The sequence below is a fragment of the Capsicum annuum genome, chromosome 6 (genome assembly GCF_002878395.1).
Source record: "Capsicum annuum cultivar UCD-10X-F1 chromosome 6, UCD10Xv1.1, whole genome shotgun sequence".
Lineage (NCBI taxonomy): Eukaryota > Viridiplantae > Streptophyta > Magnoliopsida > Solanales > Solanaceae > Capsicum > Capsicum annuum.
Window position 1 is genome coordinate 148,757,298 of NC_061116.1, and position 27,128 is coordinate 148,784,425.

General features: G+C 31.1%; 1 long non-coding RNA gene across 1 annotated transcript; it reads left to right on the top strand.

The window, feature by feature from the left end:
- The first annotated feature begins 231 nt into the window (after positions 1-231).
- LOC107873114 lies at positions 232-19,526 on the top strand. Its single transcript, XR_001675103.2, has 3 exons — positions 232-374; positions 477-555; positions 19,049-19,526. It is a non-coding gene; the product is annotated as an uncharacterized LOC107873114 (long non-coding RNA).
- The last annotated feature ends 7,602 nt before the right edge of the window (positions 19,527-27,128 follow it).

Genomic DNA, 27,128 nt, shown 5'->3' on the forward strand with positions numbered 1-27,128 from the left:
AACATAATCATAACACTAAAACCATACATTGGGGGATTTAACATAAAATTTCATGTTTTTTTTTTAATTTAATTTTCGATTTTATTAATAATTCTATGAAAACTCAACAAAAGTAATATTTACAAAGATGGACCAACCCATCATAATTGTAAAAAGTAAAAGGGCCCAATCCAATATCCAAAATACCCGGCCTATCCCTAAATTTTTAAGACATATAAATCCATTCCTAGGGTTTCCTAATTCAGCCCCTCTCCGTAATTTCTGCCTCTTCTTCAATTTCTCATGTGAAAAATGGTTAGTCACCATCTGAATCTCCAACTCTTCTTGTTCCTGTTGTGGATCTTCAAAAATGTTTCTTGGAATCAGCTTTCTAAGTAAGTTTCTTCTAGACTTTTGAGTGAGTGGCTCATCTTCCAACTGAATAGCTAATTTTCTCTCTTTTTGATTACTCCACTGATTTCTCTGTGTTTCTTCAGCTGTGATCTCTGTTTGATGGATATTATTATTGATTTTAGTGCTGATTTAAGGATCGAAGATTCCTGGAGCTGAATCCAGGTATACTTCAATCCACTTCCTTTTATCTTTTGCATGTTCTTCACCCTAACTCTATTTTATTGATAGTTGTAGCATGGATAGAGATATAGAGATGCTCGAATCCTCAAAACTTTTGAATTATCAACTCCAGGTGTATTAGATTTACTTGACCATTCTCCCCTTTCAAGAGTACTTTTTCATGGATGGATTTGTATAAATTAGGCAATTCTTGGTTATAATTGTTCGCCTTATGGCTTTTACATAGATGCTTGTATTCTCTAGTAGTATCTGTAGTCTTCATCCTGTTTATGATTTTGCTTTTGTTGCTGCTAATCTAATGTAAGGACACTGTAGTTTGTCACTATTTAAAATCTTCCTGCCCTGTAATTCCAACTGATGAAATGAAGTTATGTTGAAATTTTCTTTTTCTATTGATCCATTTTCTAGATGATCTGCCAACTGATTCTCTTTTCTCCTTATGTGTTGATAAACTACTTGCTTGTGTTTCAACTCCATATTAATTTGTTCCATGGTTTCTATTAAATTCCAAGGACAAACCTATTTCTTAATCAATATCTTAAACATAAACATAGAATCTGTTTGAATAATGACTTTTTTGAATTAGGAATGCCCATAATTAATAGTTTCTTTTAGAATAGCACATGCTTTTGCTTCAGTGTTTGTAGTATCACCAATTTTAGCTCCCTCAGCATATACTAGTTCTCCATTATGATCCCTTAGACAAAAATACAGCAGAACTCACCCTAGGATTACCTTTAGAAGCCCCATCTATATTATACTTCAACCATCCTTCATCTAGACATCTCCATTCCACTTTAATAACTGTAAGTTTAAGTCTTCTCTGCTCTAATTCAGTAAGAATATCTGGCCACATAATTGGAAAATTTTGTCCTGGATTTCTCACTCTTAGTAATAGTCCAATATTTCTTTGTATATTGACTAATACCAATTGAGTAGACAATATATTCCTTTCATGTTTTGAGTTATTCCTTCTCCTCCATAGTTCCCATTATATCAAGCTTGGAATTGCTTGATAATATGCTCTCATTTTTCCAGAAACTTCAGTATTCCACCATCTCATGATAAGTTCTCTAATATTTTATACTATCATGCTTATTCCTGTAAAAGAAGAAAAAAAGAACCATGTCCTGTTAGCAGTATCAGACTTAAGAAACATATGTGATGTTGTTTCTTGAGTAGGTATAGTTTAGCACCAGCACCTTGTAGGACCTTCTGCTCCCCATCTCCTCAAATTATCATCTACTGCAACCTTCCCATTCCAAAACCTCCACATGAGAAATGTCATTTTGAAAGGCAAACCCTTCACCCAAATATTTTTATAAATCCAATTATTTTCACCCTTTTGTATAATAAAGTTTCAAGCTGATTTAATAGAGAATTTTCCATTGGACTCAAGTTTCCATATATGAATATCATTCCCTCCTCCCCAATTAGAAATCTTAACTGTTTGGATTATATGATCAGCAATCTCTACTGTAAATAGCTGAGCTATCACTCTTTCATCCCACTTTCCATCCTTGATTAAAGCACTCACCTTCTGATAACCCATGTCCCATTCCCTAGATTCTGTCTCCAATGTATACAAATCCCCTTCTCTTATCCAATTATCAAACCATAAATGAGAATTTCCTATTCTAATTTTCCATATTATCTGATGTTCAATCAGATCCCTTGCTTGTAACATCTTCTTCCATACCTGAGAACCTGATCATGTTTTCCATTCAACCTTATTAGGATGTAGCTTTTTACAATAATTATTTTGCATAAACTTACTCCACAAGGAATCTTTTGTACAAAAATTCCACCACAACTTGCTAAATAAAGCCATTGAAACATCTTTTAGATTTCTAAACCCAAGACCTTCCTCATCCTCTAGAATACACAGCTTGCTCCATTTGAACTAATGTCTACTTTTTCCTCTAATATGAGTGCTTCAGAAGAATTGAGCAAACATTTTATGGATAGTAGATAACACATTTAAAGGAGGGTTCATCACTGACAAACAATGCATTGGAATGCTCTGTAGAACATGTTTGACAAGGATGGCCCTACCTCCATAAAATAACAATTTTACTTTTCATCCTTGCTGCTTTCCATTAATATTGACCATGATACCCTGATAATAGTCTTTTTTCTTTCTCATATGTAAAATAGGGCACCCTAAATAAGTGAAAGGAAACTCTTTCCTTAAAATCCCTGTAGCCACTTCTGCCGTGATAACTACCCCATGAGACACTCCCTTATGCAAATACAAAGAACTTTTTTCCTTGTTTATTCTTTGACCTAAAACTTTCTCATACCTCTCCAAAGTGTTAGTTATTGTCTGCATAGTTAGAAGATCAGCTTTACACAAGATAATCATGTCATTGGCAAATGCAAAATGATTCACATTAGGGCTACCTCTTGCCATTCCAAATAGTTTAAACTCATTTGTAAGCATTAAAGATTTTAAAGCTCTAGACATAAGTTCAGCTGCTATAATAAACAAAGTGGGTGATAGTGGATCCCCTTGCTTTAATCCTCTGGTTGATTGAAAAAATCCATTTGGTTGCCCATTCAGTAGAACTGAATACCAATTGTTTTATACTAACCTGTAGATCATGTCAATCATCATGTCACTGAAGCCCACCTTCCTTAACACCTTTGTGAAAAATAACCAATCCACTCTATCATAAACTTTCATCATATCAATCTTTATGGACATATTGGGGATGCTCCCTTTCTTTCATATTTTTACAATAATTTCCTGCATTATTAAAATATTCTTTGTAATGCTTTTGCCCTGTACAAAATTTGCTTGTTCTTCTGATATAAGCTGAGGCAGAATTGTTTTAATTCTTTCATGAATAATTCTTGAAAAAATCTTGTTCACAAAATTACTCAATGAAATTGGTCTCATATCTGAAAAAGTATTAATCACTAACTTTTTGGGTAATAATATCAAATTTGTATGAGTGATAAATTTTGGTAATTCAAACCCACAAAAGAAAGCTATAACCATATCATGAATATCCTTACCAATAATGTCCCAAGCATCTTTGAAAAATGCTCCAGTTATTCCATCTGGACCTCCTGCACTAGTTCTGTTCAATCCCATCACTGCATTCTTCACTCCTGAATATCTGGTATCCTGGTCATTTCCTCATTCTGATCTGTAGTTACTACTGAGGGCAACTCATTCAGCATTTTAAAATCTTCACTCCCTTCCTCTTTTGCAAACTAATGCTGGAAGAACTTCACTTCTTTTTGTGCTATTTGCTGTTGATCCTCAATCCACTCTCCTTCACTATTCTGAATTTTGAAGACCTTAAGTCTGCTTCTTCTTTCTTTCACCACTGTATGGAAGAACTTAGTATTCTTTTCCCCATCTTTAAACCAATCTATTCCATCCTTCTGTCTACGAAAGTCCTCTTCCTATTTTAATTGCAAATTCAACTCTACCTGAGCTTTAAATAAATTCTGTCTATTCTACCCAATAGGATTTTCTTCAAATTGTTGCTCCATAACCTTGATAATTTCTTCCAGAGTAATAATTTCCTGGAAGATGTTACCAAAATATTTTCTACTCCATATTGTTAGTGCATTCTTAATCCTTTTAAGCTTTTGATGAAATATGATGAAAGGGTTTTCCATTACCTAAGTGCCCCAGTTTTCTCTCACCTCTTCTAGACATACCTTCTCTTTCAGCCACATATTCAGAAACCTAAAAGGTTTATGAATATGTTCCTTAATAGTGTTAAATTGGATCTTAAGAGGAGTATGATCAGAACTACTCCTTAACAAATGCTCCACCTCTAATGCTGGAAAAAAGATCTTGAAATTTATCATTACATAACACTCTATCCAATCTCTTGAATATACACTCCTCATTAGTCCTCCCATTCCACCAAGTGTATTTGCTTCCCTTGAATCCTAAATCTTTCAGATTGCAAAGATTGATACAATGTATAAAATCTTCTGTTTCATTCACTATAACTGGTAATTTCCCTAACTTTTCTTCATCACTTACTATTACATTGAAATCCCCAGCTACTAGCCATGGATCTTGGGTCATTTGTGCTAAGTCTTCCAAGGATTCCCACAACTGGAGCTCCCCCCTTGTGTGCATTTTGCATACACCAAAGAAACTAATATATTAATGCCTGTTTTTGGTTTCCCCAACTTAATGGTCAGCCATTGTTCTTCATCTCTTAGCAAACTATACTTCATACCTTCTTCAATGAAAGCCCAATTTTTCCTGATGAGCTAGCCACTGCATTATGCATTTCCAATCTCCTTTTATATTCCTCTATGATGTGGTTTTGTTGAAAAGGTTCCAATAATCCTATGAAAGAAAATTGGTTTCTTTTTTGCAAAGTAATAAGCCTAGTGAATGCTTTTTGTGTATTTACTGATCTAATATTCCACACTAAAGCATTCATTTAGACTTATTCTTGAAAGAATTTCTTGTATGTATTGTAGAAGTTTTACCTCCTTTCTCCTTCTTTTTCTGTATACCCTGAGTCAGCTTCAATTTTTCTATCTGTCTTGGTGATAAATTCCCTTTAACTCCCACTAGATCTATATGTGTAAAGGTTACTTTCCAACTAAAAACACTTGTAAACATTATGCATAATCAAAATTCCCAAAAGCTTCATGAAAATAACTCATTGTAAATATATGAATTCATGATTTATAGCACAAAAATAGGTAATTGGACTTTATGGGTGAAAAGGTCCCATGGATGAACATTTAACATACTTTAAGGTTTTAATATTGCAAGAGAATTGACGTTCTTGATTGTTCTTGGGTGATGAAGCTTGAATTCTTGAGTTTTCTTGAAGAAATAATAGTTGACCTTGATGAATTTGAGTGATGTCTAGGGTTTATTTTAAAGAGGAATTGTGGAAATAGGACATATAATGCCTTAACTAATGATAAATCCTGAGTTTTTACGGATTGGGGCCATGGGATAAGACCTGACTGCCCATCCAAAATTAAAATTCGTAACTAGAACGTCGATTGAACCCTCACCATGATGCGCCGAGGCCTCCAACTCTATTCCACCGTGACACGCTACATTCGCAGTGACTTGCTGTTTTGGAAATCCAGACATGGTCCAAGCCTCGTCCAAAAAATTTGAAACTTAGTCGAGACATGCTACATACACCCCTGAACATGAATCAATTCAAAAACTTATGCTCGGGATCGAAAAGGTCACTTTAAAAATCATCGAAGTTAAGAGGCTAAGAATAAAACTAGTCTCCAATACTTAGATAAATTTTTAGGTTCTAAGCCCCTTGTACATGCACTATGGGCTGAATTGAGCTAAGACAAATACAGGGTACTACACAATGTCATGACACCACCTGAATGTTGAGAAATTTGATCAACTTGTCTATTTGAACTTTTTTTAGGTTTATTTTATCTTAAGTTCATGTACTTCACATGCTAAAGGAAATTTTACATGTTGATTAACACCATATTGAAAACCGTTTATGAGTACATTGAAAAGAGAACATGGGAATCAAAATAAAATATCTCAGACACAAGCCAGTTATTGAAAACGTTTACAAGCTTATGTCAGGAGCATTGTCCAAGACAATGGCACAGAGGAAGCTACTTCAAATTCATAGCTTCCAATCTTGAATTGTGGTTTCACCTAGTTAGAATAAAAAGAGTAGTAAATACAAAACTTAATTATTTTTTACAGAAGGTAAGTTAATTTACATTCTTTTTCTTTGTTTAGCATATGATTTGCAAACCTTTTGTGTATGTGCGCGCATATATATATATATATATATATATATATATATATATATATAACAATGTTAAAACAGATTACATTATGTGACTAACAAAAGAATAAAAATAGATGAGGAAAATAATACATTACTTGAATTATCAGCACAGAATAAATACAAACGAGTAGTGTTGATTTCAATCCAACAAAAGAATTTTCCATATACCATTTTCAGTGGAAAACTAAAAGATAAACTACACCTACAACTTATCATATATCAGTTGAGAATAATTCATATTTTGGATATGTTTTTTTCCTTTCTTCGAATCATACTTGCCTATTTATCTGTATGAATGTATTTTCATTGCCTTAGAACATCTAATGTTACTTTTAAAGTGTTAAAGCTTTGAACTTTTCTTGTGCTACTGGTGTGATTGAAACTAGTTATTAGCAGTTTTGTTGCTTCTTTATCTAGGTATGAAGATTTGACTCATAATGATATTCATTTTTTCTGGAAACATCTGTGTGAATGTAACAAACGGTGTTGTTATAGAGTGTCCAGTCAAACTACATTGCATAAATTAGGACGGAGAGAGTCTTCCATGTGTCTTTAGTATAGTTTAATTGACACTAAGAGAGCAATCTGCAAATGGAACTCATATTTCATAATCTATGTGTAGCTATCAGTTAATTTCATTCAAACCCTTTCATTTGACAAAGAAGAATAGGCAGCCGCATCACCAACTATGCTCTATTATCAAATAAGTTATGTTTTGAACTTTAGCATTTTAATAACTTGATTTACTCTAGATTCTCCTTAGCGGCCAGGCCATAGATAACTGATCGACCAATCTATAGGAATACATTAAAAATTATTTACTCTATAAGCATATACAAGTTAAATCTATTTTTTAAATCATTAAGTTTACCATAACGGCTTCTGCTCCTAGTGTTAACGCCTTGAATATGTTTGTTCCTCACCTAATTCCTTCATCAAGACGTACTGGAACTTTACCTTGAACAGAATGAACCATTGGAGATTAAGAAGGTCTAAGGAATCTAAGCAAGTCACCATACATACTAAAACTTAAATATTTAGGACCTAAACAACATAATTGAACTTCCAGTTGAAAAGAATTTAAAGAATTGAAAATAACATTGTATTTCAAATCTTATTTCTTAGTCATATCCAAACAAATACAATGAATTTAAAGATGATATCCTATGAAATGAGACATCAAACATGCAACAAAGAAAATCACCACTTCAAGAACAAAAGTAGTTGCTGGAGTGTAATCTGGCTGCCTAGATCCATGATTAGAGATGATAATTCCTGCAACTCCTGCTTAGATGAAATGCTCAATTGGTGAGACTTGGTAGGAAAGTCAAATCAATTGGTCGAAGAAAGTAATTTTCTTGGCTCAATTTGTGGATTCAACAAAGACCCAATTCTTATGGTCTAAAGGAAAATCCTATAAATTTACATCTTGTAAATCAATCTAATCTAGTTAGAAATAGATGAATCAAATAGAATTTTCTTCTTCTATTAGAATAAAGAATTGACAGAAACTCAAAACAGAACAAAGAATTGATAGAAACCTCAATGCAAAATCTAAAAATTATTACACAAAAAGCAAAAAAAATTATAAGTTAAAAAAATAATAATTAAAAGTGAAAGACGATATAATATGAATTAATCATTTAATAAAAACATATACCTGATTCTACAACATCATATGTAGAAAGCAAGCAAAAGAGTTAGTAACATTATGCTTGCTCCTTTTGTCTCTTGTTTAACGGAGAAGAGGGGATTGCTACGTGTGTGGTAGAAGTACCATGTGTCTATCCAATAACAAATATGTAATACACGCAGATAACCTAAATACATATCATTTGCAATGTAATGACAAAAATGCCCTTGATTTAATTTTTTTTGACAATTTACACACATGTCGAAACCAACGTTTATAATTATAATAATATATAGAAGAAGTTATAATTTTGTACTTCTGTAGTTTTTTTCTATTATGGTAGGTCATAAATATAACAGTAAAAACATAAAATGTATCACACCTTGCAAAAATATAAAAGTATATTATTTTTTCTTTGAGAATTGAGGTGTTCGGACCAACTTAATTTCATGCATATCGGCTAAATTTATGGGGTATTTGTCACCTATCACCAGTAACAAATATTATATAACTTTATTCACTAAGATTAGAATATAAATGAGGAGAATCACCTATTATATCTTAGATTTTTATTATAAAAAGGAAAGACTAAATAGACATTTATATGATTGTTTGTTTAATTAATTTTCTAAGTGAAAAAATCATTGCATACAAATAGAAAATAAAGGAGTACATTCACAAATCAAAATGAAAATATAATTAAGAGGAAAGAGCTAGTACGAAAGAGAAAAGGCTACCTACTGTGTACATTTTATGATAGAAATAAAGAAGAGTTATGAGACAAAGAATATCTCAAATTTCCATAAAAATTTATGAAACAAAGCATGCCTGATTCAACGTTCATGCAGGTTTGTGTTGGCCGTGGATTGATAATTTTTTTCTGTTGTAAGTGAATCACTTAAAGTGGTCACATCAATCAAAGAAGAGTTAGACCACACTTATTACTAATTTCACAGTACATCTCATTGCACCATTTGAGTAATTCGAGAAAGTGGCTCTCTCTTTCACTTATATATAATATATATTCTTGTCTCGTGTTGCTTCTCAGAATATAGGACTGCTAGAAGTCGTAAAGAATGAGTAACTGATTACCAGTTAATTAGTTGGTTTTAAATAAGTAATTAGTTTGGCCAATTGAGTAGTATACGTTTTCATGAAATGAATAAATGAGAAGATAAGATGAATGCATTGGGATTGTAATTGAAAGCTGATGGAGCTTTTCAATTTTCATTAGCTTAACTACAATAATTATTTAATAATTATAAATGATACTCAATAAATAGGATAAACTATGGTTAACTTTTTAATTTGAAAATAAGAAAAAACATCATTTTAGCCCGATATTTTAGTTGAACACCTTCAGAGAAAAAATGCTAAACCCTTCGCTGTCCTAATACATCACACTATGATAAAAATTTGCTCGAATTATGGCCTTAATAGCCATTGGCCAGCCTCTTCCAGTAGTGGAGACTGGCCTAACAATAACATCTATGCTTGGAGTTACAAAAAATTCAAAAATTACATATGCTGATACTATCAAACCAATGCCACAGACTCAAGAGATATCATTGAAGCAGATTGCATATTTGCATGGAGAGCCTAAAGTGGTTTGGGAGGAGGAGGAGATTAATCAAATGATCATTAACGAAGACCTACAATATGCAGTGATTGAAAATTTTTCATACAGATGACCTGAAATTCAAGTTTTAAGAAAATTGATTCCCAAGCAATGTGAATTGAAAGGGAAAGTCAATATTGGGTTACTGAGTTATAAATACATCTTAATGAGGGTAACAAGATTGGACAATTATATACACTTGCTCTCCAAACCTCAATTCTATATCACACATAATCATTGATCATACCCAATGCGTACACTTAAGTAGGATCCATTATTTGACCCTAAGGAGGAAACCTCTATTGTTATTGCATGGATATCGTTTTTAGCATTACGACCAAACTTTTTTGGGAAGGAGGCAGTGTTCTCACTGGGAGCGGTAGTAGATAAACCTTTGCAAGTAGACCTACCTACTTAAAATAAAACAAGGCCAAGTTGGGCAAGAGTTAAGGTGGAAGTAGATCTATTGAGGAATTCCAAAAAGAATCAATGTTGGTATGAGAATGAAAAAAAAAATAGAAATCGAGGAGAAGTGGGTAAATATCAGATATGATTATGTGCTGAAGTATTGTAAAACTTGCAAGCTACATGGCCATAATGGGAAAGAATGTTGTATCCTAAAATTTGATTTATATCCTAAAGAGGAAGAAGAAGATAACAAGGAGAAGATTCAAGAAGAAGAACACCATGGCAAGAGGGAGAAATTGAGTAACGAGGAAGATAGAAAAACACTGGAAGATAAAGGAAAGAAGAAAATTCATAATGAGTTCCAGGAATAAAGGAGAAAAATGGATATAGAAAAGGTAGACAAAATCATAGGGAAAACATGGAGATAAAATAGAATCCAAAACCTTAAGAGGTGTCAACTGATAATAAATTTGGAGCATTAGGGGACAATTTGGATAATATAACGAAGGACAATGAGGAGAAATGACAGAATAACAATAAAGATATTGAAGACAAAGAAAAATAGGCAGAGAACCAACTGGAGAAGGAATCAAATATAGGCTCAAGTAGTAACAGCAAGTAGCATGATGGCCAGGAACCATCAGGGGAACTTAATAATATTGATGAATGTAGAATCATGTCTGAACGATCTAAAAATTTGATGAAATACGTGAAATTTTATATTTTGTGTGATTTGACTAATTTACCCGACCCCATAGTTGCATTATGATTTTTTGGGGTCGGGAGTGATTGACATGATTTTCAATGCATTTTGGTACCATTTATGCGATATTGTGGTTTTTGGATTCAAGAGCCTTTTTTAGACTTGTGAGGATATCTTTTGATCCGTGCAACATATGACTGAATGGACTATGTTGCAGCTTCGAAATGTCGATTTTAGGAAAGATAGACCTTTAATTCAGGTCCCGTGTACCCGGGCTCATTTCAATTTATTGATCGAAAAGTTAAAAATTTAGAAATATAAGTGTGGGACCAATATTTGATTGAAATAACCTCAGATAGAAAATCTGACTTCGCCAGCAGATTTGGAATGTTGATTTTAGGGTGTTAGGTTGTTCGGTGTGATTTTACGGCTATATCTGTGCAAAAAAATTTGCAATAATAAATAGCAGTTTTGAGCCTATTTTTGCTCATTTTTCATTTTGCCTCTTAGTAGTTAAACCCTAAAATAGTGTGAGAGCTTAAAAGTGGTTTATGGAAGCTTGAGAAGCTAGATTAACATATATTTCTTGGTTTTATTATGGATATAAAGTAAGAATTCACCCTTTTCTTAGTAATTTCTTAATTAATTTCTCAAAACCCTAAATAACTTTGGGCTAGATTTTAAATCTCAATTTCACTCCTTTTCACTTGAGTAACATTTTTATCTTATAATTACTAGTTTTTCATTAGTTTAACCTTCAAAACAACTTCGATTCTTGATTTTAACTTGGATTTCAAAGATTTTATTCGGTAAACCTCAAAAATAATTTTTCTTTGATTTGAACCTCGTTTTTTATTTGATTTGACTTGAATCTTTAGCTGTAGGTTCCTAAAAATATAGAAAATACATTTTAAAGTAGATTTTTAATTTTGCCCTTCTTTTTGAGAACCCATTCTGGGGATCCGTTTTGACCTCGAACCAAAAGTAGCTAATAGAGGTGTCATTGATTTTGTTTTGATGCGTAGATTTCATACTTGATGTTTTTAGTAGAGTTAGGGATCATTCATGAAAAGTAAGGTCATGGGTTAGAAATGTAGTTGACCGATTTTGACATTTGAGGTAGGTTATGTCTTAATTCTTTCAGACTAGGTTGGATAGTAAATAATCATGCAAAATGCATGTTAAGAGTGGGAACTAATCATGAAAAATGTCTATCTATGTGTTGTGCAAGTGTGGGGGTCTATATGTGATGTAATTGTCGAAATTAAGATATTATGTGATGTGTGTGAGTATGTGGAGTCCTATGTGATGTTGATAGCCCTAAATACATGTGAATAATTATACTGTATTATTGAAATTTCTAATATGGTACCATTGGTATATTGTGTTATATCCATACTTTTAGTATATGAGATATGTGAAAATTAATGGATGAAATAGAAATAATGAGTGGATATTGACTCATAAGATTGTGGAAATATATCATATGGTTGGTTGTGGAACTATATCATGTGGATGGTTGTGGAAATACTCTTTGGATTGGTTGTGAGCATTACATCCTCAACTCATACTCATTCATAAAATATTGGTACCACTGTGGCAACACCTGAATAACACTAACAACACCCTCTCCCCATGGGATGTGTCGGGGAGGAGATATTGTAATACCTTATAAAATCCCTTCTAAAAAATATATTAAAAAGAAAATATGAGATATGTGGATTGTATATGGGTTGACAAACCCCCCATGGGTCCTATGTCGGGAAGCTTTAGCTCCGTAGGTGTATACAGAAATTGTGCAATAATCTCGGAGGTTGTGCGACGACCTCATGCATCATCATCATCATCATATACATTACACTTACTTTATTGTGTGTATGTTGTGTTGTATTGTCATGTTGACTTGTCATCTATATATTTGTCTTACCTTCCTTTACTTGTATTTGATGATCTTGTATCTACATATTCTCCTTTGTTCTACTTATATGTGACATAATGTATACTTGTGTTTTATATTTTGGTGTGTTCAAGGGAGTTTAAAAGATAAATAAGAAGCACATAAGGGAGAAGAAATGAATCATGCACAACATAACAATCCTCCTGGTCATCAGTAAGAAAGAAGTACAAAAGAGATTGCAGTATAAAAACAAGTTCCTAAAATCAACACACTTAATGAACATGAGATTGCAGAAAACTGGAATAATAAAGAGGATGATTGCATGGAGACAAATATTGAAGAAATTAGCAAAAGTGTGGATTTATCTCCTAGATAAATTGGGCAACTAAAATAAAGGAGCAAAAAAGGAGCAAAGTAGGGATTTCCTCAATCACAAATGAATACAGAAAGAAAGAAGGGTTCATCTTTTACCTTTGATCAATAATTAACAAAGTATTTTTTTGGAATACTAGGTCTATAAGAACTCAACATGCTTTTTAGAGGCTTATGGATCTGCAAAGAAGACATCATTATTCTTACATTGCATTTTTTGAACCTTTTCAAAGCCTTCTGAAATATAAAGTTACAGACTAAAATTCGAGATGTCAAATGCTAGAGTGAACTCTTCATCAAAGATTTTAATTTTTGGGATAATAATTAGGAAGATAAAGCTTGTGTAGATTCAGTTCAGTAAATTACAATGACTTACCAGCTTAGAGGTGGAGCAGAATATTTCAGGATTATAGCAGTGTATGCTAGATATAGTGCATTGGACAAATTAGATTTACGGGAAAATCTAGAAGGCATTACTAAGCAAACAAATATTCCATGGTAGGTGGGGACTTTAATACAATTGCAGATGAATCAGAAAAGTTAGGTGATTTACCAGTCATTCAAAAAGAGACAATTGATTTTTTTTATTGTATGAGTGCATGCTCCCTTAATGAGATCATATTCACTGAAAGCTGTTATACTTGATGGAATAGAAGAATAGCAGAAAAAAGTATTTTCAAGAGACTTGACAGAGTTTTTGAAATTAATGACTTTATGCAGTTGCTTCCAAATAGTAAGGTACATCACCTTTCAGACAAGGTTCTGATCATGCATCATTGATATGATATACAATGATGCCCAGGAACAGGCTGTGAAAACTTTTAGATTTTTGAACTTTTGAATAAAATACAAATTATTCAAATAGGTGATGGAATAAGGCTGGAGTGCAGAGGTAGCAGGATCACCATTTACTATTGTCCAGACAAAACTGAAGAAAGTCAAAAGTAATCTGAATACTTAGAGCAAAAATACTTTTGGAAACATATTTTAGAGAGTTGCTACTTTGAAGGATGTTGTAAAAGTAAAGAAAATCCAATTAGAAGTAATTCTAATGAGGAGAATAGAAGTGAACTAAAGCTTGCTGATGCAAACTTGAAGAGATATTTGAAAATTGAAGAGGAATATTGGGAGAAAAAATTGGGATGAGATGGTTTACAGATGGTGATAGAAACACAAAATTCTTTCACGCTTTTGTAAAAGGAAGAAGTAGAAAGATGCTTATAAAGAAATTCTCATAATGCAAGTGAATATTATTAATTTATTTCAAAATATTAGTGAAGAAACTGTGAATGTGTTTAAGGAGCAACTTAAGAAGGGACTAGAACCAACCAATTATGATATCATTAATTGTATTTCACAGTTGATTAAGGAGGAGGATAATGCAAAAATGGAAAGAATGCCAGTTGAGAAGGAGGTAAAGAAAGTGGTTTTCTCACTATAGTGCTAGTGGACCAGATGGATTATCAAGGCATTTTTTCCAAGCAAGATGGGAGATCATAAGTAAAGATATTACCAATTTGGTTGTAGTTTTTTCTGTGGATATGAACTCCTAAGGTCCGCGACACATATCAATTTGGTATTAATTCCCAAAAAAGAAGTGATGAAGAATTTTGGTGATCTGAGGCCCATTGGTCTAAGAACATTTACTAATAAGATCATTTTAAGAATGATTCGTAATAAAATAGTAAAGGTGCTTCATAGACTTATTTCTCCTAATCAAGCTGAATTTGTGAAAAGCAGGAGCATTACAAAAAATGTTCTCCTTGCACATGAGATCATAAAGGATGTTAATAGAAGAAATAAATTGTATAATGTGGTGGTAAAGTTGAACATGGCTAAAGCTTATGATAGGGTCTCATGAAGTTCTTCTAGAGGTGCTAAGAAAGTTTGGTTTCTCAGAAAGAATTATTGACATAATAGTGAGTCTGATTAAAAACAACTGGTATATAATTTTGATTAATGGACAAACATATGGTTTCTTCCAATCATCTAGAGACTTGAAACAAGGAGATCTTCTATCTCTACGCTCTTTATCATTATTGCAGAGGTGCTTGGTAGAAGTTTAAATGATTTATTTGAGGATCCAGATTACATGGGTTATGGCATACCTAAATGAGTTTCAAGATCAATTATTTATCATATATTGATGATACTTTACTATTCTGCTCAAAGTAGCCTAGATTTATGAGAAAGATAATGAAGGTCCTAAGGGAGTATGAAAAGATTTCGGGTTATTTGATCAATCTGGATAAGAGTTATTTGTATTTACATAATAAAGTTCCAGTAGGGATCAGTAATTAGATTAAAAGAATTACTAGAATAAAACAAGTCTCTTTACCCTTCATATATCTAGGATGTCCCATTTTTTATGGTAGGAAGAATAAAGGTCATTTTGAAGAATTTATTAAAAAGGTTTTGGAAAAATTGAGTATGTGGCAAAATAAGCCGTTATTATTTGGGGGTAGATATATTTTGATTAAGCATGTTCTGTAATCAATGCCCATATATATATATATTATCTGCTATGAATCCACCAGTTGGGGTAGTTAATCAGCTTCATAATATTTATGCTAAATTTTTTTGGACAAACTCTATTGGTGCAAGAAACAAGCACTGCCTGTCTTAGGAGAACTTGTGTTACCTAATGGAAGAGGGAGGTATTGGATTAAGGTCTTTACATACTATTTCAAAAGCTTTCTTTTCTAAGTTGTGGTGGAACTTCAGAACATCTACTTCATTTTTGTGGACTGAGTTTATGTGAAACAAGTAGTGTAGAAAAATTATTCAGTCATGGCTAAGGGAGTAGGTGCTTCACATGTTTGGAGAAAGATGGTGGAAGTGAGAGAAGAAGTGGAACATAATATTTGGTGCCAAATAAAATCAGGAAACTCAAATTTCTAGTTTGAAAATTAGACAAAGCAGAGAGAATTATACTTTGTGGTAGGGGACAATGTTTAAGAAGAGGAATTAGGGGTGAAAGATTTCTATAATAATGGAGAATGTGATGAGAAGAAATTGAGGAGTCGATTATCAGAAGATATGAATAATTATATTATTGAGAATATACATCCACCAAGGTATGAAATAGATGATGTTCCATGGTGGATGGGAAATACTCAAGGCAGATTTTTAGTTAAGTCAGCTTGGGAGATTTTGAGGCAGAAAAAGGAAAAGAGAAAGGAATACAAGATGCTTTGGGTAAAAGAACCACCTTTCAAAATTATTTTTTTTGTGGAGGGCTTGAAAAAGGAGGATTGCCACGAATGATAACTTGAAAAGAATGAAGATAAATGTAGTTTCCAGATGTTAGTGTTGTGATGTGAAGGAGGAGGAGACTATGAATCATTTATTTCTAACAACCTCTATAGCTGCAAAGTTATGGAGAGAGTTTTCTATTTTTGCAATTATTGACATAGAAGATATCCATTTACATGAGATTATTATGGCATGGTGGATAGTGAAAGCATCACCAAAGCTTGAAGCTATTTATAAAGCTATACCAGCAATCATCATGTGGAATATGTAGAAAAGAAGGAATGCAATCAAACATAGTGGGAATATCAAATATAAGGAAATGATGTGGCAAAGTCAAGAAGTGATAAGGAAACTAATAAAGAAGCTATATCCATGGATTAAAATTGGGAAGGAGAAGTAGCCACGGATAGTGCATATTTTGGGAAACTACAAACCAAAGCTACATTATATTAATGTAGTTTGGAGGCTTCTACAGAAGAATGAATACAAATGTAACACAGATTGAGCAAGTAGGGATAATTCAGGATTAAGTGCCTGTGCTTTTTGCATTTGAAATGATAATGAGAATTTGATTTATGCTAAGGCTGAAGGATGGGGTGTCACTTCTAACACTCAGGCAGAGATAGAAGCAATAAAAGATGCTTTGTTCTACATGCAAGAGAAAAAAATCAGGGAGGTGACAATAAAAATTGACTTCCTAGTACTAATGAGAATGATAAACAAATAGTGGAAAGTACCTTGGGAAATAGTGGAACAAATTGAAGATATAAGGAAAAGGGTTAATATAATTCAAGAACAGATGAAACATACTTTCAGAGAAGGAAATAAAGAAGTAGGTGTCTCAGCTAATGAAGTGATTGACGCATAAGTTATTAGAGACTATCATAGTTCTATAAGCTACCAGTAAAGATAAGAAAGCATATTAACATGGACAAAGCACAAATCCCAACTTGAGAATCAGAAAAAGGAAAATTACTAAATATGCATAATATCAACAAGCAAGGGACTAAAAGGCAATCGCATAAGAAGCAAGGGAAAAAAAGGGGTCCCAAATATTACAAACCCACCGGAATATAAACAGGGGCACAAAGATTGTTTGAGCATTAACATTTACTACTCTACTATGCTAACACTAGCTAGACACTATAGCTATCAATAACCTTTACCAAAAATAAGGGCAGATGGAGTTTTCCTTCATATCAGGTCAGTCTTTTCAGCTTCTAAAATACAACAACACCTGTAAGGCAAGAACAACATAGTCATTACAGTCAGCTCAGGCATTAGTTTAATGAAAGAAGAAAGAAGAAAAGAATACTTACATTATACTGTGAAGAGAAGCATACAGAAACATACTTCCAACACCATGGGGATGAATCCCGAACTCCTGCAACAACCAAAAATCAGCTAAGATAAAAAAAGAGCAGAAAAAAAAAGTGAAAATGACGAATTCACTAAATCTAAGTGAAGATGATAAATAAAAAATATGAGAGCACCAACATCAGGATTGAGCTTGAAGATAACCCATACCATATACAATACAAACTTTTGATTCACACCGAAGAAGAACATGAAGTGGAGAAGACAAAAATAGATGGTGAAGAGTACTGAGTACTCTATGCAAGATGAGGCCTTTATTACATTTTTTTAGAAACTTTTCGTCTCCTTTATATGGGTTGGGTGAAGTGTTAAATCCGGACTAATGTTTAAATTTAGGCTTGTTTTGGTTTTTGAACTTCAGATATAAATAAAAGTAAAAATTACACACACACACACACATATATATATATATATATATATAACGACATGATATTTACTAAATATCTTAATTTTTTAAAAAAATTTTAAAATCCCAACTTATGTCCTTTGAAGATACATTCAATTTGCGATAGATAAATCCTATAGATACATATTATTATTAAACGAATTTGCTTGTTTTAAGGGATGTAGAGGCCTAAATAGCATTAATGTAACAATTATCCTAACTAATTATGGTAAAAACAAAATAATATCCCACGTTATAAGGTAATTACTTTATGTCATTTTAGCATTTGGATTAATGATATAAAGTACGAAGGCTATAAGAGCGATGGAATTGTTGTTAGTGAACATACGACGTATGAAAAGTTGATTTCGACAATTGCGGTAGAACTAAAAATTGACGAAATCCAAAAAAATTGAGGCTCGATACATAGTTGATGGTAATGTGTTTGGAAAATCCTAGTGAAAAAGTTGCAGAATTAATTGCTTATAAATCTAAAGTTTCTGCTCATATGTCGTTGTTGGATATGAAGGAAAACAAGATCATTTCTGATTTCAAAAATAGTGAAGTTAATGTTGGGCAAATCTACAAGGACAAGTGTACTTTAATTTCAGTCATGACAAAGTATGCAATTGACAATTCATTCAGTTTCTATGCTAAAAGATCGGACAAGAAAATGTATGTATCTTCTTTAACATATCAGTTGTTGGAAATTATATCTAATTTAATGAAATATGTATCTTACGTTAAATTGGTTATTATTCTACATCACTTTTTTTGTTAAGTTAATAAAGCTGAGATACATTTTCTTGTACATGATATATTTTTTGTTTCTTGTATCTGTGGTTCTATATTTGTGTATATTTATGTATGTCGTATTGTTTTATTTTTAGCTAAATATGCATACTCAAGATACATATAAGTATTGTTATAGATTCAAATTGTAATTAATTATGGGTGAATATATCTCTTATATTTTTATTTTAGTACGTAAGAATCATCTTATTTTAGTATAATAGCTTGACTTTTTTGTTTGCATGAATGCAGCTATGTCCTAAAATGTCGTTCGAAGAATTGTGTTTGAAATTTAAAGCATCTTATCGGTGGAGAACTGACCTCTTTAAAATTAGATGTATGAAGAGTAAATGTTTTCAATGCCTGATAAGAAGTATTGAATTGTGCCACAAGAAGTTATGGACGAAGTTGGGTTACCACCAAAATATAAACGTCAACCTGAAAGGCCAAAGAAATTAAGGCACAAGAAATCAAGAAAAAATGTGACATCGAGAAGTGACTGTTGCGGGAGATGTGGTTATGAAGGTCACAATAGGCGTACTTGTAATTTTTTTCCAAAGGATGAGTGACAATGTAGTCGACTAATGAAAAGTGTTGAAAAATTTCTAGCAGTTTGATGGATTTTTCAGCTCTTTGAAGCTCATTCTTTATGATGTTATTGTTTTATTTTTTAAATTTTATGAATATCAAATAGTGAAATAAATCCTTGGTTTCGTTCCTTAGTTAATTAGTTACATGTGTTTTTATGTTTTAAGATGTCTGAATGATAATTTTAGTATATTATAAAAGAAAAGTTCTGCTACAGTGAAGTGTTTAAAAAAGATACAAATTTATAGAATGTATCTACTAAAAAAAATAAATTGTTCACTGTAAAAAGCTTATGTAAATTCTTAAGAATATGTTTATTTAATAATTATTTCCAAGTAACTAAATGATATATAAAGAGTTATCTGAATGTACATTGTTGAGTTGCTCACATATTGCACAATTCTACTGTTACTTATTGCAATGTGTATACATATTTTAAAATATTTGTATCTCCTGCAAATCATATTTGGTGAACAGTATAACGATTATGTAATATTATGTTTCGTTCGAAACTGTTATTCAAAAAAAATATATAGATAGAAAGAGATACAAAATTATGTCATTATTTAATATGACATTTTTTTGTACCATATACAATTATGTTTGCATAAAGTAATGTGGTGGTTGTTACTATCATTACTTTATTTAGATATATATGCTACATTACACTAGATACATGTAGTTTAAAAATGTAGCTTCCAATTCAATTTATGAGATATGTTATTAGCCTCCTTCACAACAGCTTTGGTATCAACATTTGAATAGAGTTCGAACATCCACAAATTGAGAATCTACAGGATGCCACCAACCTATAAAGCTTCTTCTCCTCAAAAAATTCTTGCCTAAGTGAGGCCATCAATTTGGAGAAAACAGTTTTACCCCAAGGAAAGAATTCGTATTTTCCATCTTCCACCATCTTAAAATCACAAAATGAAAGGGAAGAAACATTCGGCTGTGAGTAGATGAAAGTATGAAATTGTCATCTGTAGAATATCCTCTATGGTGTAGAAATTATCCTTGAGGAAACGTTCAACCAATGCCTCCTTATCAACCTCATTCGTTGATTGGGGAGAATATATTCTCATAAGCCTAATTGGAGAAGAATCCTCATATCTAAAATCATCAACATCTCCATAACACTTCAAATTAGTTATCAACGCAAATTCATAGATGAAAAATCTAAGAATATTGCCTTTAATCCAAACATGCATCTCTTTTTAAATTTTTTTGCTCAATGTCAAGCATAAGAAGACATTTGGTAATTTTTTCAATATAATTGAACAAAGAAATGTTGAGATAACATCCAAAAATTATCTTTATAAATAAGTCGATAACTTCTTGACCGACAACTTCTTTAATATCATCTTGAAACTTTAAGTTTCAACAACTTCCAAACCTTAGAGGATGCGCTGGAATTTCCTTTATAACATAACTCAATCCCTAAAAAAACATCAAATTACTAAAATAACATGAGATACATTCATCTACAAAAACACAAAATAATAGATACAAAAATGTAAAAATATAGTACGAGAGATACAAGATAATACAATATACATCTTTAAACTTAATAATATGAATCTTCTGAATGATTGTTTCTTTAAAACATAAAAAGTAAAGGATACATATAAATTCATAAACAGAGACCCAGTTATACAAGATAATACAAACATGAATCTTTTGTTTGCTTATTTCAATAATACTTAAAAAATATTAGATACATTTAAATGCATACTCAGGTACCCATATATACAATATAATACAATATGTATCTTGGTTGAAATAACATGTATCTATTGGTGAGCTTATTCACGAAAAGTTAAACAACACGAGATACATATAAATGCATAAATAGTAAAACATTGATACAAGATAATACAATATGTATCTATAAGCTTCTAAACATGTATTTATTATTACGTTAATTTCAAAAAATATTAAAACCAATAGATACATATAAACTCATCAACAAAGCACCAGTTATACAAGAAATTGAAAAACGTATAAAGCATGCCTAAATATGTATCTCGACCAAATATTTTTCAAATCTGAACATGCAAATACCTTTGGAAGTTCTTCTCTTGAAATAACTTCAACAAATCTTCTTCTTTTAGCGGGAACTTTACTTTCAGAGCTTTTAGAACCTCTTTTCTTAGAAACTTGAACTTTTTTGTTATCCTTCTTGGAATGCTTTTTCCGCAATTTCTTCATAGTATGTAGATCGTTTCTATGCTTGAATATATTTTCATCAAAATCATCAGATTCTTAATCAAAACTACCAGGAATAAAGTAATTAACTTCTTCATTCGAATTAATAATGTCTAATTTAGAGATTTCAAGACTAAAAGATGGTCACGAATCTCTATTCATTATGTTGATTCAAGAAAAGTGGACTGAAAAAATGATAATAAAAAACTTCGTTCAATAATAATATTGAAAAATTATTTGTAAAAACAGTCCCCAAAATTTTTTTTTTTTGAAAAAAGAATCATCACACAAGATTAGAAGAAATTGAAAAAGATTTTAAGGGGAAAATTTACCTTCATTCAACATTTTGAAATAGAGGGGAAAAGGGGATTAAAATCAGCCACTGAATTAATGGCGTAGATGGTGGAAGAAGTCGTTCTTAATTTGGTAAAGAAAAGGCATATGATGAGGGGCCTTTAACTTGTATCTCAACTTTTAGTAAAAGTAGTAAATGTTGGGATATAAGTAATATTTTTAAAGTGGAGGGATTTTTAGTAGTTTTGAAACTTAAGGTTTTTCTTTTAGGTAATTTTTTCTAAAAAAAATGGTTCTGCAGTGGACCAAAAATTTCACTTAAGAAAAAAAAAAAGAGAGAGAAAAGAAAAATGAGAATGGAGGCCATTGGGAGGTGCCACGTCGACATCCTTCAATATTTTCTTTATTATTATATATATAGATTTAATTTGACGCACTTTTTAAAAATAATTACTATAATGATAAATTTATAATATTTATTAAAGAAATTAGTATACTTAATAATAAAAATAACTAGAAATTAATTAACTAATTATCTCTTCATTTCTAAAATTAAATATAAAAAATAAATATTTATTTTAAATTTAGTGGATAAATAAAAATAAGAGGAAAAGTATTACATTTAACTTTATGTTGAAAGTAGAAAGCATTAAAAACCAAATGACCCGCTATCAACTAGGAAATTGACCTTTTATTATTTTTTTGGAATCCCAAGATAAAATGTATTCGCTATTACCTCTATCATAATCTCTGTCATTCGAGTGAGCACTCTAATCACTTTATGCACATCGAGTAAATCCCCACTATATAATAATCTACGAACCACACGAAAAATATAAACTACACTAGGCTATTGACCTTTTACTATCTCATGCCTTTTCTTGAATTAGTATGCTCATTTAAATTTGCCCTTTAAATCATTAAAGCCTTCCTTTTAAACAGTCTAATATTAATATACTAGTTTAGGTGTACGCGTCTTGCGCGTGTACCTCACGTTATTGAGTTCAAACGTTACACTAAATAGGATATTTAAACTAAATATGATATTTGTTTAAATAATAAAGATGAATACAATAATTAAATTCAACGTCTTTTGGAGAATTTATTTAATTAAACCTAACCTTTACCAAAAAATATTCTCAAAGTCGATCGACATTCATCTACTCATGTAAACTGCAACAAAACAATACGATGATAGAAACATCAAAACAACATAATTAAATCTAATATTTATACAAAAATTTCTCCAAAGTCGTCCGACACTGATTTACCACCTTTAAACTACAACAAAATAATACGACAATAGAGATATCAAAATAATACAACTAAACTTTACCTTTACACAAAAAAAATATCTCAAAATAGAGATATAAAAACAATACAATTAAACCTAACTTTTACCGAAAGAAATTCCTCAAGGACGACCAACATTCATCTACCACCTGTAAATTCATCTATGACCTTTAAACTACAACAAATAATACAATAGTGATCACAAAGCTTCAGTTTTGATGAAAATAATTCTTTTCTGAGCAAAAATTTTGACATAAAGAATGCTTGAATGAAAACAACAACAACAAACCCAGTGTATTCCCACATAGTGGGGTTTGGGGAGGGTAAGATGTACGCAGTCCATACCATTACCTCCGAAGAGGTAGCAAGGTTATTTTCGATAGACCCCTGGCTCAATGCTTGAATGAAAACAAAGAATATATATATATATATATATATATATATATACACCCACACGTTGAATTCTATTATATTGAGCTTCCACCAATCTAGACATGCAATCGGATCAAGTTAGATGACCATCAATCATATTTTCCCAATAAGTAAATCAATTTCTTCTCTAGTTTAACATGTTATTTTCATGGATATAGGGTTCCTCTTACCATATATTTAAAAGACCTATTTTTTCAGATAGGAAAAAGCTGTCCTATATATTTTAGGAGTTAATATTATAAATATAAAATATAATAAATGAAGAAAATAAGTGAAATGATAATTTTGTCTATTATAAAGATTTTTAATGAAGTGTAAAAAGTTCAAATCGCTATTATAAAAATGTTCACACTTTTAATATATTATAGATTATAAATATAAATTATAAATATAATTTTGACCTGTAAAGTACACCCCCGTATGTAAAAGTGTGTAAAACTGAAACATGTAACATGCTTATGTTATTTAGGGGCTCATTTGTCATTATTGATAATGAAATAATAGTCGGATAAAACAGTATTATTTTATTTGAAGTAAAGTAGAAATTTATAAGTAATTTCGTGATTAGTTGTACTATAATTTTAATGCACTCAACATAGCTAACCATTTTCGTATGTCTAATCCAAGTTCATATAATTAAATGACAAAAATAACCCATTTTCAAAGAACTCTATTTTAATGTATCTGATGTAAAATCAAATAAATGTTTTATATAATTGTTAATATATTCCATTTCTTATCTTATGAACCGAATTTCTATTAACAAATTATATCCACTAAAAAATCTCATTTTATTTAATTTTCCTATTATAAATCTAGTATGACTTATTTCAAATCACATAACTCCTAAAAATAGTATACAAATTTCCTTCCAGTAGGAAACGAAAGATTTTTTATATACATCAATATTTATAGAATTTATGATCTTATATATGTGAAGACCCCATGAAATACGAAGTATTGTCATAGAAAGAACAATACTTTTTTTGTCTTAATGTGATAATTTTTGTTTATTAGAACATGATTTGACTCATCTTCAAAACATAATAAGAGTAGATTTACTTAATATTTTTTTAAGTTAAAAATTGAATATATCAAAAAATGTTATAAATTGTAATTATTCTCATGTCAATATGGTGAGAAATGTATTTAAAATGTTGGTCAAAATTCGAATAGTTTAAATATAAAAAATAAAAATAAAAAGTGATTAATAAGAGAAAATATCCTAAAACCCTTCCAACCTTACTCAAAATCTCAACTATATACTTAAATTTCATGAAAATTCTATTACCACTCTGAACAATTTAAAATTGAAATACCCTAAAAAGCTAACACCCAATTTAGTGAAAAAGAGACTATTGTGTATAATGAAGGTGTGCTCTGCATTTTGAACACTCCACTTAGTAAAACATAAGCTTTACTCCAGATTCAGTAGTGGTCTCAGACTTAAACTATGACTGCTTAAGCGAAATAAAGAATCACTACTTACAACAACAATCAAGATGTTGACATAAGATTCAATAGCTAGCACATTACAGTCATGCACAATTCCAATTTTTCATGAGCGTTTTTTAGAATAAACCTCATTCTCATAGAAAGTGATCTACTTTCACACTCACATAGGTGAAATCTGTCAAAGACGGTACTATAATTTTGACACACCAATCATACGAGATACAAAATTTCATTAAAAATTCTTAGACTCAACCTTCACAAATTATTATAGGAACAAAATACACATACATCATCTAAAGAATTAAACAATAGTGCATCCCACACCAAGTCATCATATGATTTGTTCTTCCCAGTGAACCTGATTATAGGATCTCTAGTCTCCAGGAAAGGTTTCCTCATACAGGACTCATGATTTTTATAGGCTTTCTTCCTCCTTATCGATGTGATTCAGACCATTTATCTTGCCAAGGCATTGCTTAGTTCATCTACAAGATAATCACATAATTTGATATACTCAATGTTAGCGGTACCACTTGTCAAATATAATATACTAATATTATTTTATTCTCACAAATCTGAATTTACTGTTGTAAAAGCAGCTTCAAACTTTATCAATAATATTGGTGCTATCAAAATAACTCAAAACTGGAGAAATTAATTTCTCAAAATAAAGTGATTGATTAATTCACTTTTTCACTAGTTGAACCTAAGATAATTAGTTCAACCTCCACGATAGAGTTAGCAAATAATAATTTATTTTTTCATTTCAACAAATAGTATCAAGTTTTTTTTTTCTCATTTTGCATCAAAAACACTTTTAAGTATAGCAGAATTTATTTTAATAAAACAAGCATAATTTTTTTTCAAGTAAATATACTCGATTTACTTGTATAACCTGTTTAAGTACTTTTACACAATTTCAGGTCAAGTGCAACTAGCCACATATCTCATGTTTTATTAGGCTAGCAAACTTCTTTTTTACTTGTCAGATCACTTTCACATATTTGAATCAAAAGGAGTTGCATGGCTCTTACAATTAATAAAAGTGTATTTCACAATTTTTCACCATAATGTGACTTGTCTAGAAAAACTTTATCACATGTGTTAGGGTATTTTTTTTATTTCTCACCCAATTTTTAATATCAAAATGGCAACTCAATTTTTCGTTCTTTGATAACATGCATGTTAGAGACAAAGACATCAACTCATATATAAATAGTAACATGTGATTTTTTATAAAACTAATATATGCACTTTTAAATATTTTTCAAAGCATTCTCAAAAATGTAAAATTCACATTTTTTCATAGTGATTTTTTTTCTCATTTCATTATCCCCACTATTTCAAGAATTTGAATACCACTTTATGTTCATGAAAAGTAGTATCACTTTAATTACCTTTATTCCGCAAGAAGTAGAACAGTTCTTTTACCTTTTCTTCAGTTGAGAAAGTAGAAAAATACTTTACCCTTCATCTCTTCCCTCCATCTCCTTAAGAGACTAGTGACATTGAGATGTTGAGATCTCCCTTCTTGAAATATGTACTTTTTTCAATTGTAACAAAGCATGAATCTTCTTAAAATTATTTGTGTAATATACCACAATAATTAAATTACAGTTGAAAATATAAAAAAAAATGAAGAAAATAAAATAAACTTCTTTTTGATTGAGGAGCATCTATCTTGCTCTCTTTAAGGAGATTCAAGCCTACTGCGGCATAATCTACACTGATCCAGCAGTATATCTCTTGACTTCTCCCCTCTAGGATACAACAACCCATCAACGATGTACAACTCAAGTAACTCCAAATTAGTTGAAGAGTCCAAAATCCACCACAAGAACACTTTTCTTCAACATATTAAAACTCATTTTGTACAATGAATATAGCTGTAGACCTAGAATATTTTCCTTATCTCAACTCTCTCTTTCACTAATATAGTTACTCTCTTTTTTATAGTGAATATAGTTGGAGACTTAGAATATTTTCTTTATCTCAACCCTCTCTTTCACTTCAATATTTACTCTTATCATCTTTTTCTTCTCTAATATATTAACATAAAGGA